This window comes from Lygodium microphyllum, unplaced genomic scaffold (genome assembly GCF_053477565.2).
Source record: "Lygodium microphyllum isolate KBCC unplaced genomic scaffold, Lygodium_microphyllum_v1.1.10 scaffold_32, whole genome shotgun sequence".
Lineage (NCBI taxonomy): Eukaryota > Viridiplantae > Streptophyta > Polypodiopsida > Schizaeales > Lygodiaceae > Lygodium > Lygodium microphyllum.
The window spans coordinates 3,261,794-3,270,623 of NW_028229515.1; the positions used below are offsets into that span (position 1 = coordinate 3,261,794).

The following is an 8,830-nucleotide window of genomic DNA, read 5'->3' on the forward strand; positions in this document are numbered from 1 at the left end:
CATGGAATCTCCGACCTATTCCAGTGCCTAAAGCACACTTGCCAAAGCTGATTGATTTATTGAATGAGAAAATCAGGATGGGAATCCTTGAGCCTTCATCTGCACCATACTCAAACAGGTGGTTTACAGTTCCAAAGAAGAATGGTACTCTTCGATTTATTCAGGACATGCAGCCAGTGAACAGAGTTACTATCAGGAATGTTGGTATTGGTCCAGTTGTGGATGAGTTTGCAGAGGCATTTGCTGGACGTGCCATCTATTCTTTGGGTGATTTGTATTCAGGATATGATCAGTTTCAGCTGGCTTTGGAAAGCAGGGACATAACCACCATGAGAACTCCTATTGGGCTTGTCAGGATGTGTACCTTACCTCAAGGTGCCACTAATTCTGTTGCGCATATGATGAATGCCATGCATAAGGTTCTTCGTGATTACATACCTCAGCTTACTATGCCTTTCTTGGATGATGTGCCCATTAAGGGGTGTGCAGAAGAAGAGAAGAATGAGAGCCTAAATGAGCAGGGATACAGATACTTTGTGGCTGATCATATTTCAGCATGTGAGAAGATTTTGACCAGGTTAGAAGAAGTGAACTTGACACTTTCAGGGCAAAAATCTGTTTTTGGAGTGAATGAGGTTGTCATTGTTGGGCATATGTGTGGATATTATGGCAGGAAACCCTCACCTGATAAGGTGAATGCTATAGGCAAGATTGCAGAGTATTGTTCTACCACTTCTGAGGTACGGAGATTCATTGGTGCTTGTGTGTTTTATATGATTTGGATACCTCATTTTGCACACATTGCAGATTGTTTGTATCAGCTGCTTCGAAAGGGGCAGAAATTTTATTGGGATGAGAGCCACACTAGAGCCATGCGGAAATTGAAGAAGTTATTGCAGAATGCTCCTACTCTCAGGAAAGCGGATTATAATTGTGATAGGCCTATTGTATTGACAGTTGACACTAGTCCAATTGGCATAGGTTGGGCTGTGGGTCAAGATGATGCAGATGGAAATAGGTATGCTATTCGGTTTGGGGCGAAAGTCCTAAACGAGAGACAGAGGAGATATCCGCAAATCAAGAGGGAGTTACTGGGGATTGTCACGTCTTTCAAATGTGACAAGGAGTACTTTATTGGAGCTTCAGTTGTGGTAGAGACAGATTGCTTGCCATTGATTGGTATGATTACGAGTTGCTCTACTCCGGATATAGCTATGTTGAGATGGATTGCATACATCAAGTCATTAAATCCGGAATTTAAACACATAGCAGGGAAGGATAATCCAGTGGCATATATGTTGTCTAGAGCCAGGTATGATGATGAGGAGACTCTACTTGCAGAAGAGGATGATGCAGAAATTTCAGCCACTATGGTTGATCATGTTTGTCATGTTTATGATATTGGACGGATTTCTTTGGAAGCATCCGAAGAAAAGAGGCGGATTACCTTTGCGGGTTGTCTGCGATAGAGAGTCACAGTTACAGGTGATGAGGGAGTTTCATGAGAGTCCTTGGGCTGGTCATAGAGGAGTATGGGCTACTTATGAGAAAATCAAGGAGAAATATTGGTGGAAAGGCATGTATAGAGATGTTTCTCACTTTGTTGAGACTTTCAGAGACTGCCAGATGTATTCAGAAGTGCGTCATAGAGATGAGCTTCATCCGACCTATCCGCTATGCATTCATTATAAGTGGGTAGTTGATTTGGTTACCATGCCTATGGGTCTATGGCAGATGAGATACATTGTTTTGGCTAGAGAGGATCTTACCAATCATGTTGAGGGCAGATCTTTGAGAACGAAGACCACTAGTGCAGTGTGTAAGTTCTTATTGGAGGAAATTTTCTGCAGGTATGGTTGTGTGGGTAAGATCACTGCGGATCGTGGTGAATTGGATGCAGATGAAGCTAGGGAGTTTTTCTCTCAGCTAGGAATCAAATTGGCTCTAACCATAGCATACAATCCAGAGGGAAATGGAAAGAGTGAAAGAGGGCATCCGCCGATAGTGAAAGCATTAGCCAAAGCATGCAGAGGACGGATTGGAGAATGGCCGAGACTTCTACCATTTACTTTGTGGGCTGATCGTACAACCCATAGTGTTACCACAGGATATATGCCTGCAGAGTTGATGTATGGTCAGAAACCTGTTATGCTGATTGAGACTTGTGCTTTGACTTGGTCAGTTTTACCTTGGCAGGAGGATTTGACGAGAGAGGAGCTCTTAGCTCTTCGGACTCGACAGCTGGAGAGAAGACCTGAGGATATTCAGCTAGCTATTGACAGGTTGAAGGTTGCTAGACTGAGAAATAAGGACAGGTTTGACAGCAGGCATCGCTTGCAACCAAGAGCAATAGAAGAGGGAGATTGGGTATTGGTGTTTGATAGCAGTCTTGAAAATCAACATACTGCACTTCGGAAGATGGTGAAAAGATGGTTTGGGCCATACATAGTCAGACATGTCTTTGATAATGCAACATATGAGCTGACAGAATTGGATGGGACAGTGCTTAGAGTGCCTATTGCTGGAAAAAGAATCAAGATTTTTAAGAAAAGAGATGATGAGGATTATGCATTGGAAGAATTTTCGAGAGAAGAGCAACGACAAGAAACTCCAATGGAAGAGACAGATGATATGGCTGAAAATCTTGTTGATCTACCGGACATGCATAACGAAGAGATTGATTTGTTTGTGGATCTTGATGATAATGATCATGGGTAGTTGGCCCATCCGGAGGATGCGCAGGATTAGAGGGGGTGGATGTCGTATTGCTGCGCATTCGAGGTGTGTAAACCACCCCAAAGTTGTGCATGGAATTTGGTACTTTGTACATATTTAGTTGTTGTGATTACATTTATTTCCTGCATATGAGTATAGTGGCGAGCATGAAGGGTTGCTTTCAGGCAGGGTCAAGGAGAGAAGACATTACAACTATATAAACAGATGTAAGAGGAGGGCATTTTCTCAAATCTGTACACAATCAATCTTATTGCTGTGAATAGCAAATACTGCAATGGGCTGGGTTTCTTTTTCACTTTTCTTGTCCTTGAAACAAAGGGAAGATCCTTGGAGGAAATTACAGGGGAGAATAGTGATGAGCCAAGGAATCACACAAATTTACAGATTGGAACTGGGAATGGACATTTGACCTTGTGAGTAGGATATGAAGCTCTTGTTTTGTGCAACATCTAAGGCACTTGTTGGGACATGTCTTTTTTTTTTGGGTTCTAGTGTTTCATATTTAGTGGAGGCATATTCGAGCTCATGAAAGGAGCCGTGCTTTGAGGGGAAAAAGGAGAAGCTTTTGGGCTATTTTTAAAAAGGGGGCTTTTTGGAGGGAAGACGTATGATTGTCACGAAAAATTTTTGGGTGGTGTGGAAGGTATGGATGTTACACATGATGCATGGAGTAGAGGAGAGTGAAGATACGACTGAAAAATTCTTTGTGTTACAGAGTGGCATTCTGAATCATATCCTTGCCGCCAGAATAAGGATGATGACCTTAGCTTGGAATGGGGCTTAATCAGAAAATAGGGAAATGGAAAACAGGGAGGAGCTCTGCAATTTGAAAAAGGGGGAATCACAAACAGGGCATGATCGTTGAGGATGAAATCAATATAGCAATTGTCAGTCCGTTGCAAAAGGAGCTTGCGATTACATGCAATTGTTGATGTATGCCTCGTTCAAGGTTGTCGGCCTGGTGATTCGCTCGTTTTCCACTACTCAGGTCATGGGTCATAACAAAGGAATTACAGTGATGAAGGGGAATCAGAACGTCGAAAGGAGGAGTAGTGATAGAGGGTACTCTGCGCTGGAAATGGGGAATCAGAGGGAATCCTGTACTTGGAGGAGATCGACGGGAGAGGACTACGAAAAGAAGAAGACGAACAAGTGAAGAAGATGAAGTTCAAAGGTGACGATCATCAGCAAACATAATACTCAGCAGATGACAGGCAATCGACACGAGAGGAAGCTATGGAAATACAAGAAGAATGTCATACATGCTCAAGCCTTTCATCCATCTCTACGAACCAAAGCTTCATTGAAATCACACAATCTGACTCTTTGCCAAGGCATGAAGATTACAGACAGAACAAGGTAGTCTCTGTTTCTATGATGCAATGGTGTTCGATAAAGACTGTACGCGATTACAAAGTAAGTGGAGCTGCTTCAATTCATCTGTTACGCCCAATGACAGTGCCAATGGATTGGCGTAAAGGTTAAGAAGCCTAATGTACTATTTTAGGCACCGTTCATCTGTAAGGAGCTCCTGTAATATTTACTCATCTGAGGTTTGCACCTGATCGGCATCCTTGTATCAGGTTCAGACGTTCAGGCATCGAATGTCCACGGTTTTCTATCAACATTTCCAGCTTTGGCTCCAATAGTTATGGCGAATTAATCAGAGATTCCCCTCTTATGCAACTTTGGTCCAAAAGGTTATGGTGGGTAATCCTTCGATTCTTTAGGATCCTTCTCTGCGCTTCTTCCAGAACTACCTTGAGAAACTTGATGCAAAAGTACTACCAGCTGCTTACTCCAAATTGAGTTCTGCTCTACACAACGATTTAAAGCTCACAGGTTGCTAAATCACAGCAATAAGGATGGATTCAGCTCTTCTTTGGAGTTCAGTACCGCCGCTTGTGCCAATCCTTCCTTTGTTGATGGTGTTTCTTCAAAAGGGAATATACAATACAGCTTCCCTCTCCCTCAGAATTTTCTTGCCTGAGTATGCTCTTCCACGGGAATATGGACACACAGGCTTATTTGGACACCTGCCCAAGGTTTTCAAAACTGTGAACTAAATATAAAGCAGGGATTCAGCACAAGAGCTCACCTGAATGCACGTCATAGCAGCTATGGTGGTGTAGCTCAGGATATGGATGCACTGAGTGGTACGTAAAGAATAGGGCTTACTTCAACTCTTTAGTTTTTGCTTCATGCCAGGGAGTTTTATCCAACAAAGCCACCTTCAAACATGGAATATGTAGAGAGTACTACAGAGAGTTTAAGTTATGTGCAAGATTCTTTCCTTGTTATGCATCCAGAGACTACAGTTTCTATGAGAGATGAGTAGATAGCTGAGATCACTCAGCAAGAGACAGAGTTTGCTATTGTATGTCAACATATTGAGACATAGGCTGTGATTTTATGGTTTCCAAAGTTATTGAGGGCGGATATCTATCAGCGACAGAGTTGAAGACTGATATATATTGGTCAAGAGTTTCATAGATTGTCGAAATATTTAGCTGATTGAATAGTGGATTCTGCAGATTTTTCTGGCACAATATTAGTGCTTTTGCTGCTCAAAAATCCTCTCATCTTGCTTATTTGTATGATTGATCTTCTATCCTGAAATTAATCAAGGTCCCTTGTGGTTACGACATTGCTTTCACAAACCCTTTGACATCGCTGCGCATAATGCGCAAGTTTGATGCATAGTCAATGAAGCTTATCCCCATGATCAATCCAGTCCCATGTTGTCTTGGCTCTGGTTTCATGACTCACGTCACCAAGGCTGAGCCATTTCAGCACATGACCATCCTTTTGAAATTCAAAAGCTCTCCCTCCCTGTCCTCAGAAAAGAAAAACGGCCAATAAAGCTCTCCTTTTTTCCCACAATAGCCTCAGAAAAGCATTTCTCAGAAAAGCCTGTCGGAAGTTCTCAAGAGTGACATGCCCATCCTTATTAGGTTCTAGCAGGGTATACTGGGCACGAAGATAAACCAACTCATCTTCTGTAAGAGTCCTGGACAAAGCCTTTAAAGCTGCTCGTTTCAAAGGTGACGATCGGAGATAAGCTTTCACCAACTTGTAAACCAATATATACAAAGGAATCTTATTATCTCCACGAAGCCATGGGTGCAAGGCATCTCATCAAAACTGGGATCAGCACGGATCACAGCCCGAAATATCCCCGACTCAGTGCGAGCCCAAAACGGCCGACTTCCACAAAGAAGAATATAAGTAATAACTCCAATGCTCCAAAAATCAGCCTCTGTGCTGTATGATCGATGAAGAACTTCAGGTGCAACATACTGGTAGGCACTTCCCACGATGTCATTAAGTCTATCCTCTGGCTTGACAAAATCCGACAGACCGAAATCAATAGCCTTCATTGGTGCAGCTTCATCCTTCATTGTGAAAAGAAAATTCTCTGGCTTCAGATCCCGATGAACAACACCTTGCAAGTGGCAGAAGGATACTATGTTCAAAATTTGAACCACAATAACTTTTGCATCCTCCTCAGAGTATCTTCCGCCCCGTGAGAGAATGCGATCTAACAGCTCTCCTCCCTCACAAAGTTCCATCGACATATCTTGAAATAAGTGTAGCCCATGAGATTGCATCTCGAGTTACCAGTCTACCAAAATTCCTTATTCTTCTCCGTCTTCAGCATAGAATGAAAGAGCAAACATAACAACTAAGTATGTACAAAGTATCAAATCACACACACGACTTTTGGGTGGTTTACACACCTCGAATGCGCAGCAATACGACAGTGTGGGAGGAAATGATGACCGACAAATCAGTGCAAATAAAGGCACCAAAAATGTGCTAAACATGGAAACATCCTTTGCAAATTGGCACTTTGCTTTTGTACCCCTTTGTAAAAAATCAAATATGAAGCAATGTAAAATGTGTAGTCCAAAAGAGACACACTATAAAATATTGTTAGGAAAAGGAAAGGTCAAACCCTTTTGTTTCATGCTAAAAATGAAAGGTCCTTAGACCTTAGTCCATGTATGCAAATTTGAATTTTATAATGCAAGAAAAGGAAAAGGGTGGTTGCAGCTGTGGGATTTGGGGAGGTGGGAGGTTGAGGTGGTTACACCCTCTCTCTTCCTTTATCTTCTCCTCTCTTGGTTCATTTCTCCCTCTCTCATTTTGGCACAACTCTCATCTTTCTTGTTCTTGCTTTTCTCTCTTGTGCTCCTTTGTCAAATCTAATGGAGAGTGAGGAAGAGGAAGAGGGTGAGGATGGAAGAATTGTATAATTTCTTGTGTGCCTTCCTCTTGTGTGTTTTGAGGATATGGATTCTTGGTGAGAATGAGAGTTTTCTTGCAGGTTTTTGTGGCCAGCAAGTGTGCTTGCAGCCTCTACCTAGCCGGTTCATGGTTCAATTTGTGCCATGGCAGGGTGCTCTTCGCTAAGTGATAGGAGGAAACTCCACCATTGGGATGGGGCTCTCTCACTTGGTGGTGACCCATGCAAGGTTCACACCACACATAGGATACCACCAACTAGAATGGGCCACAATGCCCTTGGGAAGTGCCTCCCTAGCTTGGTGATGACCCATTCGAAGCCCTCATCAATATACGATGGTCACCTCCTCAACATAATTTTTGAAGATACCATAATTGATATTGACATTTTAAAAGCCCCAAGATCATTGCATATTGCCACCCACAACATCATATGACACTTAGCACTTATGATTCTTTTTTAGATGCTAAGCTCAACATGTGTAAGCATTGTGATAGATTACTTCCTTATATAGGTCCACACATCTACACTTAGCACATTGGTGATCATTATGATCTTCAAATGGCCATTGACTTATCACTTATTATGTTTAATTTGTTATACCTACCTATAGCTAACATAGTTATAGCACCAATTGATTATATAGTTAGGTATACATGTTTAACTTAGTAGGCCATTTTTCTTTATGTTGTATCTTATCTATAATTTATGTATTTTATGAAAGAAGAAGAAAAAACAAATAAGAAAACGTTTCAGTATTCATCTCTCTTCTTGTATTCTTGTGTGAGTAGCACCATTAAGAGAGTCTAGTTTTGAAGGTTGGAGTGAAGGAGAAGAAGCGAGGATTCAAGTAAGAAGCAACAAGTAAGAAAATCTCCCATTCTTTCACTCTTTCTCTTGGATAATGCCTATGGAGGCACCAAAAGTAGGGTAGAGAAAAAATCTTTGTATTTTGCAAATAAGCCCTTTAGGGCTTTCCCACTACTTTTTTAGCCATGCAAAGCTTTTTCAAGTCCAATTTTAGATCCACAAGGTTGTGTACACCAATTTAGAGTATAGTGTAATTTTGGTTGTATTGATCAAGTAAGTTTTAAGGTTTTTTCTAGGAAGAAAATAGAAGTTTTATCTACAATTAGATTTCAAATTATATGCTCTATAGAGTAATCAGAAAAAAAGTCTACTTGGTATATTGTTGTGCACTTGTTGTAAAAAGTTGCAAAAGACTTACTAGTTATTTTGTATCATTGTGATAATGGCATTGAACAATGGAAAATCTGTCATTGAGAAGATGGAAAAAAATAACTACCCCTCATAAAAGTTCCATTTGATGAACTTCCTTATTAGAAAAGGCCTCTATGAGTTTGTTTCAAGTGAAGAAAAGAACCTAGAGCCAAGTAGTCATGCGATTGCAGAAAATTAAAGGCATGGAAAGAATGGAATACAAAAGACAAAAATATGATTTATTGGATATTTGCAATTATTGATAATACCTTACTGGAACATATTAGAAATGAAAAACCTTCGCATATAGCTTCAACAATTTTTGATAACATGCTTTCAATAAATAAACGCATAGAAGATTCAACTCAAGCAAGAGCAATATTATATTAGGAAAATTGGAAATTTCCATGTACTTTGGGAACCCCCAATACCTTTATCATTTGACCACATGGTTAAATCTTGTTATCTTACTTAAAGATGAAGTCTATCCTGAATACTATATAAGCTACCTTGTCAAATCCCACTTTCAAATATGGATCAAGATTTATCCATGTGGCCAAATATTTATTGCTTATTTGAAATTACGACTAGATAAATACTTTGAGAATAGGAAATATGTTCATA

The 8,830-nt window shown here is 40.7% G+C and overlaps 1 pseudogene; it reads right to left on the reverse strand.

Annotated features, from left to right (window-relative positions):
- Nucleotides 1-5,574: 5,574 nt before the first annotated feature.
- Nucleotides 5,575-6,314, reverse strand: LOC148009233 (CDPK-related kinase 3 pseudogene; annotated as a pseudogene).
- Nucleotides 6,315-8,830: the final 2,516 nt, after the last annotated feature.